This window comes from Lygodium microphyllum, chromosome 3 (assembly GCF_053477565.2).
Source record: "Lygodium microphyllum isolate KBCC chromosome 3, Lygodium_microphyllum_v1.1.10, whole genome shotgun sequence".
In the NCBI taxonomy this organism is placed as follows: Eukaryota; Viridiplantae; Streptophyta; class Polypodiopsida; order Schizaeales; family Lygodiaceae; genus Lygodium; species Lygodium microphyllum.
The window spans coordinates 119,204,551-119,214,486 of NC_141137.1; positions in this window are offsets into that span (position 1 = coordinate 119,204,551).

Sequence of the window (9,936 nt, forward strand, 5' to 3'; positions counted from 1 at the left end):
ATTCAAGCTTGAGCACAGTTGCACGCTTCAAATCGAGCATCGAAGTAGGGTTTCATCCCCAAACCGATGCTTGATATAGATAGGATATTTGCGGTTTTCATCTTCAAAACAAGTAAGTATTTTGGGTTTTTATGAGTAGACAAGTAGGATAAATCATTTCAATATTTGGGTGTGGATTTTTGTTGCATTTAGAGTAGGATAGGATCAAGAAATCAAAGTGAACTGCTTTAGGATTGCTAGTGTAAACAGGCCCAAAATAGGGCAAAAAAAAGGTTGAAATCCATTAACAGGGCATGAGCACTAACGGGACAATGATTGAGCATTAGAACAAAGGTTTAAGAACAATGAAGGGGGGTGGAAGGCTCATTTTTAGCTTCTATATATATATATTCCAAGGCCAAAGCAACATGGATCAATCGCCACATACGGGTGTTTTTCAACTGCATAAGGTATATACAAACCTTGCCCCTTGTCTATTCTTGCTTTTTGGAAGTTTGTGTGACCTGGCATGCCCAAAATCATTGCCATTGATTCAATTTTAGCCTCAATTGGAACCATGGCCTTCGAAATCAAACTCATATTGTCTGATTCAGGATAATTGGGCAGTCCAAGTTTGGAAATCGAACCACTCGAACACCATCCAACCCATCCGATTGGACATGTGCCCGTATGAGATCCGGACAGTCGGATAATCGCACAATCGGACTCACATAAATCGGATGCTCCAAAATCGGACCACCCGGAATCTCAATTGGACAAACGAAAATCGGACAATCGACCACTCAAGCCATCCTCACTCGGATGTCCAATTCTGAGGATCGGACACACTGTAGAATCGAACATTGCTATAGAATCGGACCAAAATTCTGACAATAGAAAAATGGACAAATCAAGCACATCCTGGGCGAAGCAAAAAACCTTCCATAAACAGGGGAATCCTCTAAAATCCTTACAAGTGCATTTGATCTTAGAAATTGCAACTAGGCAACTAGAAATGACCACTGACACTCACGTCAAAAGATGCATCACAAACCCTAGAGACCAGTGAGAGCGGCTAGCAACTAAACCTAAAGCTATAGTCGGCCAATAATATAGATAGGAGTGTGGAAGCTGCATTTACCATTCTACATTGCACTCCACATTGTTTGATATTTGAAGTGCACTTTAAAAATAAAAAAAACTAAAAGCATGATTTCACACCATTCACGGAAAGAGCACCACACACACATAGGGTAAACGTAAATTGAGGACTATTTGTAAATAAGAAGGAACCCACTCAGACTTAACAAGTAGAATGAACCCACCAATAGGAGATGATCCTCAAACCTAGACCGATGATCGAGAACCCCAATTTGTAGGACCAGGAGAGAGACCTGACATGGAAGGCCAGACACATAGAAGAATCAACACCATTGGAGGCGCAACACTGCTTGACTTAATCAACCTCATTGACAACCTATCAGAGTAGGAGACCACATATATGGTAGAAACCAGTATAAACTGCAAAAATGAAGAGCTCAACTTGGAAGATTACCCAGTCAAAATCTAGTAGATGGTGAATAAATATGATGCACACACTAGGATAGACCACCATGATAGGCCATTAGAGGACATCATAGTGGACCTCGAAGAGGAGAGGAAAGTAGTGCAGAAAGCCTTGCAAAGCATAGCGGCGTATAATTAGGAGCAGCAAGCTAGGAAATTGCACCAAGACATAGAGATGCGAGAAGTCCAGTGAGTGTTAGCCCTAGGAAATAGGAACCGAATAAGACCAAACACAGAGAGAGCACTTGAGGCAGACCTAATGTTGAGAGCGATCTTCTCACGAAGTGGCTCATAGACAATACATCAGTAGAATAAAGCACAGTAGCACTAGCAACCTCATTGCTTGTAGGATTAGGAGTTACCTAGGGATCTAAGAGCCAATTCAAAATCCATGTAGTTGCAAAGTAGTTATATAAATACTAGCCAGACAACGATTCTTATAGCTTTGTGGAGCAATTCGAGCATGTCTGCGAGGCCAATGGCCTCACCGATCTCGCTCAATGGTTGCAAGCTTTCATCCTATGCTTAGGCGATAAGGGTAGGACGTGGTACACAAGGCTAGACATTGCAGAGCACAACAACTTCAACAACCTCAAGAGTCTCTTCATTAAGAGATTCTATGAGGCTAGGTACTCCGATAATCTCATAGTGAAGCTGATGAACCTTAAGTAGAAGGACAAAGAAGACATCAGGAACTACATTACCTACATGTGGAGTCTCTTTAAGAGAATCTCGACTAATGAATGACCCACTGAGAGAGCGGTGTCTACAGTTTTCATCAATGGATTTTGTAGTAAGGAACTCTACAAGGCATTGGCAGGCAACTCAAGCCTGCAAAGAGATGCACTAACAAGGGTCTTTGAAGAGGCCATACAAGTGGATGACCACCTTGAGGAGAGGAGCTCCAAGAGCTCAAATCAAGACGAGGTCAACTATAGAACCTCAGTAAGGGCGATGACACCTAGAGAATGATCAATTCTAAGCACTCAAGTTAAGGAAAAAAGTGTTGACCAAAGTCAAGAGCTAGAAGAGATGAAAATGGAGCTAGCCACTACAAGAGATGATGAGAAGACCTATGTGCCCATATTTCCAATGCATGTATTGTGGAAAAAGCCACCTTTTTGCTGAGTGTCAGGACCCTAGGTCTTGACCTTGTGCCAATTGTAGTAGGTTTGGTCCTGATGCCATGCATTTTAGGCTACCACAAGGAGACTTCCATACTCACAGCCTTATAATCAGCCATACCTAGGGAATAGACCTCCAAATTTCTTGGGGAAAGGAGCCCCATTGGCTCTTCCAACACCAAATGATGTGAAGCTAGCCCTTCCTAAGATGGAGATCAATCCCACTGGCATACCTAGGCTGCCTTCTGGACGTTTCGTAACCCATCCACCAAGCGACTCTCCAATCTGCTACATGGAGGAGCCGAATGATGAGGAGCCTTACATGAACCCTTATGTGTTGTATGATGAAGAGGGCAATCTAGTTCTCATGGATGATCGACCAATGCCGGTGATGGCATTAGGAAGAGGAAGAGGTAGAGGCTTAGGAGGTCAGACGAAAGAGTCGATTGGACTTGTGGTCAGCCAAGACACATCTCTTTGCATTGCCCTGAGAGGGAGCTGCCCATCGAGATAAGACTGACCTCAGATGTGCAAAGTGTGGAATCACTCACCTCTTTGTTGATTGCCCTAGGTAGACACCACCCTCTAGCTCGGCAACAATCGTACCTTCAGTACCATTTGGAGTTGAGACACTCGATAGAGAGGCCACATCCATCCCATTGCATGTTATGACCCGAGCACAAATGCAGCAAGCCATCATATCACTGCCAAGGCCTAGTAACCTAGACGCAACCTCAATAGGGAAGAGGAACCATAGGCGAAGGAAGAAGAAAACTGATGCAAAGGTCACACTTAAAATCATGAGTGCAACGACACTACTTGTTGGAAAGAAAGTCATGGACATAGAAGTAGAGACATCCACTCCAAAGACTGCTAAGACAGGGAGTGCTAAGATAGGGGAGTACCCCAATCCAAGGCACCAACTTGAAGCCATAGAAAAGGTCAAGGAGTGGGCGAGAGAAGCCTAGGAATACCTAAAGGATGCAGAGCCCATCTTGGAGGACAAGATCGATGATCTCCCAAGCATAAGCACACCAATCTCTCCCACCTGACCGAGAGATGCATCTGCACCTTAAGTAGTGCCACTTAGATAGAGCTTGAACGCCACATGGGCTAGCAAACTAGTCAAGGCCATTGGACAAGTAGTGTAGATTAGGAGAGAAGCAAGAAGCCAACAATCTTTTGACAATGCTAGTATTCACCCCTGTAACTCTGAGCTTAGGAGACCTTCTTAGGCATCATCCAATGCTATGACAAGAGTTAAAGCAATGGGTAGAAGGATCACTAGAGTAAACGTCAATTGACTTGCAAGACCACGATGTAGTAATGCGAATACGGAGCCTAACACCGCACTCAGTGCCCAAGTCCTTGCACGTGAATGATTTTTGGGAAGGCACAGAGATGCATGTAGTCTTGCTGGTCCTAGCTCTAGGTGATACCACGAGGAAAGGGATTGTAGACATAGGGGAAAGAGTCAGTGTACTTAGCCATGTAGTACTCCAAGCTTGGGATAACCCGCTTGTTGAGAATGCTAGGTTCAACATCACGCTAACTAATGGAACAAAAGTAAAGCCATTCGGAGTACTAAAAAATTGGACATTGAAGATCACAGGAGTCCAATTCTTTGTAGAATTCATAGTCATGAAAGGAGTAGACTATGATATCCTATTAGGCTGACCTTGGATGCACAATGCATGAGTCATAGAAGACTAGGGCGATGGTATGATATTCTTAAACAATCGAACAGAAGCGGTGAGAGTGGAGATGGATACTTGGAAGACTACACTAGTCGACCTAGACACCATCTTAGCTATGTTGAAGGGTGACTCTCAGATTAAAAAATCTTACGGGCCGCTGACCAAGTATATCCCTTGCCTTGAGGATGAGTGAGATTGGATGCATGTTCTAGCCACAATCAATATGCCATTCTTGGACAAGGAGGAGTACAAACAAGCTACCAAGGTAGTTGGTGAGCCCAAGAACAAACCCTTAGTACCAGTCTATATGATGGCTAGAAGCTCTCATAGACGACCCACCCCCATCACGCTCCATGTCTCGAACAAAAAACGAGAGCTCCACAAGATCTTAGAGCACTTGATAGACAAATTAGCTGCTAACCCAGTTGCAAATCTTAAACCACTCAAGGATCTCTTAGACAAGCCCAAGTGGCAATGGACCAAGGTGCACGACCTGAACTTGATGTACAATTGGGCATTAGTTACTAAGGACAAGGAAACATAGTATCAAGACCTAGGGGATGGCAAGAAGTCAGATGAGGATGATTCAGATGATGAGTGCGAGGACTATTGTTTCTTCAGTGAGACGAGAGTGAAGGAGAGATAAACACATTAGAGTACGGCACTGAGGGACACGTGATCAAACAAATACGGGCAGACTCCAAACTACAAAATAAGTACACCTTCAGAATCGAGAAAGAAGTCATGCATATGGATTGTGATTGCACATGGTTGGAGTACATAGGAGCGATTGATTATGAGCAAGCAGGCCTCGCCCAACCAAGTGCCATACCATTGTTTAGAATAGAATCATCCTTCAAGCTACGACCACTAGGAGAGATTCCCTCTTTTAGCGGAGATGGAGAGTTTGATTCTGAGTCAAAAGTAAGCTCAAACAATGATCATGAGATAACCTAACCACCTAAGAACAAACGGGCCAAGGGAGACCTACTAGTCCACCTAAAGCGCCGAAGGTTGAAGAATGAAAGAAGGAGACAAGCTAGGGAACCACAAGTTGAGGAGCAGAGAAAGCCGCAAGACCTACCACAATGATTCACTAAATTTAAGAAAGGTGATAGGGTAGTGATCTTGCTAGGAGCCACGCGACAAGGGCAAGCAAGTGAGTCGATAGAAGGACATGCCAAAGTGAAGAAGGTCAATCTTGCTAAGGAAGGGAAACACCGATCTGTGTTCATAGCTGATGACTTGTGTGAGCAAGAACAATCGAGTCTCATTACTCTCTTACAAGAGCATATAGACATGTTCACTTGGTCTCTTGATGAGTTGAAAGGGGTAGATCCAAGCGTGGTGGCTCATAACATCCCCATGACACTTGATGCAACATTGGTCAAGCAGCGACCATATACTATGAACCCCAAACATGCTCATGCTATCAAATAGGAAATCAATAAGCTATTGAGAGTAGAATTCATTTATGAAATGGACTACGTTTCTCCCATCGTGATCATACTAAAGAAGAATGGAAAGATCAGAGTGTGTGTCAATTATAAGAAGGTTAATGCTGCTACGAAGAAAGACAATTCGATGTCATACATTGAGCATATGCTTGAGAGAGTAGCTGGTAAGGAGGTCTACAGTTTTTTGGATGGCTTCTCAGGGTACAATTAGGTGCATATACATCCTAATGATAGGTATAAGATGACATTTGCTATCGAATGGTGGGGTGTCTTCGCCTACATAGTTATGCCCTTTGGGTTGACAAATGCACCGGCCACATTTCAATGGCTCATGTGTGCTATATTCAAGGACATGCTTAGACGAGAGTTAGAACTGTTCGTTGATGACATGTGTGTTCACTCACATTGAAAGGAACACCTAGACAAACTCAGAGTGGTCTTTAAATAGTGCAAATTATATCTCCTCTCATTGAACCCCTTGAAGTGCCAATTCTGGGTGAAGCATGGATGTATCCTCAGGTATGTGGTGTCCAAGTACGACACTACCATCAACTTCTCAAAAGCTAGGGTTATTGTCGACCTACCACCACCAACCAATTACAAGGGAGTTCACTGCTTCCTAGGCCATACGGGATAGTAACAGTGATTCGTGTTGAACTATGCATTAATTGCTAGACCTCTATACGAATTGTTGATAATATTCAAATGGAATGAGGAATGCCAATGCACATATGAAGAATTGAAGAAGGGTCTAACCATTGTACCAATCCTAAGAGCCCTAGTCTAGACCTCAACCTTCCATGTTCACATCGACGCCTCAAAGTTGGACTATTTAGTGAGCTTTGATAGTAGATAAATCATGGATACAGAGATGAACTACTCTACGATGGATAGAGAGGGATTAGCCATGGTATTTGATGTAAAGAAATTTCAGCACTATCTTTTGGCTATGCCTTTTACCTTTTTTGTTGATCATCAAGCTTGGCTTTATCTTGTTATTAAACCATGTGCTAATACCAGGCACATTGCTTGATGGTTACTTATGCTATTAGAATTGGACTTCTCTATGGTTGTATGCAAAGGGAAGCAGCACTACATGGTTGACCATATGTCTCGTGCATACCCATAGGAGAAGCTGTTGGACAGATGACATAGTCCAAGTGCTAGAATGTGGGCTACTTGAACGACCTATAGAGAAGGCCAAACTTAAGTGACTCATCCTCAAGATACAACCCTATCAATTTTTTGATAGCATACCAACTCTATAGGCTAGGGCAAGATGGATTACTACGTATATGTGTATGTGAACATGAGATGTAAGACGTACTTGCAAAAGCACATGGCGGAATTGTTGGAGGACACTTTAGCAAAGACATGACAACCCAAAAGGTGCTGCAGTCTCAACTATGGTGTCCTACTCTTTTTCGAGATGCCGCACAATTGGTAAAGCATTGGGATGAGTGCCAACAGACTAAGGTACATGTTCATAAAGACCAGATGGATCTAACTCCAATCATTGCAAGACAACCTTTCAAGAAATGGAAAATTGACTTCATTGGGCCGATCAACCCTACAGCACAATACTCACAAGCTAAGTACATTATAGTTGCCACAGATTATCTCATGAAATGGGAAAAAACACAAAGCACCAGAAAAAACGATGCTAGAACCATTTCTAAGTTCCTTTGGGAGCAGATGATCTCATGATTTGGCTGTCCCATTGAACTAGTTAGTGATCAAGCTACACACTTCATTAATGAAATGATTGCTCATCTCATGTCGACCTTTCTATTCATCCATAAAAAATCCTCACCCTATTACCCTCAAGGAAATGGCCAGGCTGAGTCTACCAAGACGATCTTAGTGAATGTCCTAGCCAAAGTAGTCTCTCCTACCTCGCGTAGTGAGACTGGGACAACAAACTAATGGCAGCCTTATGGGCCTATCGAACAACCTATAAAATAGCAGTAGGATAGACTCCATTCCAGTTAACCTACAGGTCTAAAGCCATTCTACTTGTAGAGTTCTTTGTCCCGAGCCTGAGAGTAGCCATCCTTGAGAGATGGGATGGAAAGGAGGCATGGACAGAGAGCCTAATCAAGCTAGAACACTTATCAGCAGAGACTTGACTTCTAGCCACCCATGCATTGATTTGTGAAAAGGCATGATGCAAGAGCTTGTTTGACAAGCACATCAAGCAACAATAAATCGAGCAAGGTGACTTAGTGTTATTGTACTCAATAAAAGGTCATAAACAAAAGATGAAGTTTATGTGATTAGGGCCTTTTCAAGTCTGCACTATCAGTAGAATCGGCAATGTAGAGCTTGAGACTCTAGATGGAGAGGGCATAGGCTTCTTCAATGGTAGTCGCATAAAGAAGTACTATCCCCCACACATCCAATGCATGAGCCTCCCATAATAGAGTCTCCTGTGAAGGTTCGAGTTGCCACAATAATGGAAATTTGTGAGAAGGATGAAGAGGCAGTAGCACGTGCTTACCTTTGCATATCGATCACTATCCAACAAACACATACCTTCGATGCATTGATCGATGAGTGATCTAATTTCAATATCTTAACTCACGATTATTGGACTCAAATTGGCTGCCCAGAACTACAACCTACCAATGCTAAACTAAGCCCATTTAGGGGGGCCAATCCTATGCACTTTCAGAAAAGTGCAAAGTCTTAGCCTCTATCGAGTCTGAAAGCACACCCGTAATTTTCTATGTGTTGCCGAATACAAAAGATGCTAGTAAGCTATCACTATTAGGATGCTCATTTAAAAAGCAAGCACATTGTAATGTCAACTATGAGTCTTAAGGTACTCACCTTGCTATTGGCAATGTACGAATAGTCATGACTTTTAACAAGGGCAACGCAGCTCTTGTCAAAGCCTGCAAAGCCACCGATAGAGAAACCCACCACCAAGCCTAAGGAGGGGGGTCGTGACTTGTCACAACCTGCAAAACCACACTGCTAGCATACTATCAAGATCAAAGCTAAGGCCCTTGAACCACATCTCAATTGGGTGCCTTAACATCGAGACTACTGCCTAGAAGCTTACAAACACGACCTCACAAGCCTAGCAACTCATACTCAAAACCTAGGAGGCAAAGAAGAAACTATAGGAACCAACGAACAGTCAAGTCCAAACTCAATTGGGTCCCTAAGACCTTATTGCAAGTGTAAGACTATTACGAGGGCAATGCTTATCGACTCAACCTAGCACTGCCAATGCCCCTAAAGCCTCACAAAAATTTGGTAGCACACCATTAGAATCACAAACCATACTTAGTGCACAAGAGGGCAAACCACACACTCAGGAGTAGCCACAACTGCAGATGCCTTTATTATGAACCAAAAGTTTTATTTTCTTAGTTTCTTAGGCAACGCCCAACTTTCTTAGAAATAAGAAAAAATATTTATGATAGGCATGGTAAGAATATGTTAAGGTTAGGATTAAGCATCTCCAGTATTCACATCCAAAGCACTTTGAAGAAAAGAATCGACTTGGCTAAAACAATGCTTCTTTTGAATTCTTTCGGACTTTTTTTGTCTAAGAGAAGCTTTTTCTACTTGATCATCTAGAAAGCAAAGGACTAGACAATTTATGAGCTTACAATTGCTAAGCTGTCAAGTCCGATCAAACCCCACCGGTCAAACCCCAGCCTCTAGCAGGCCTTAAACCCTCCTACGAATGATGATCAATTCTTACCTTGGTCTCAGACTTAGCTAAAAATACAGGGGAGGACTTCGTTATTTGCCTTCAGTGCTTGGATGCCACATTTACCACACTTACTAAAAGCTATTACCGACGATTAGACCTAGGTCTTCTAGATGAGCCTTTAGCAACCGAGGTATGCACACTCCCTTGCTCATGGGAGGAATCAGAATTTGTGTTCATTAAGGCTCCCCATGCAGCTGAGGAACTCATTGCCACCGAGATTTTCCACGAACAAGCACGCAAGAAACGCCTCATTACATCTTACAACAAGGGCATAGTCCTTGCCACCAACCAAGAAATTGAGGAGTTGACACAACTTGTTGACAATGAGTCCTCTTTCTTGTGAAAATGTACACTCTCCAACTTCAATGGGAGCAAGAGGGCTA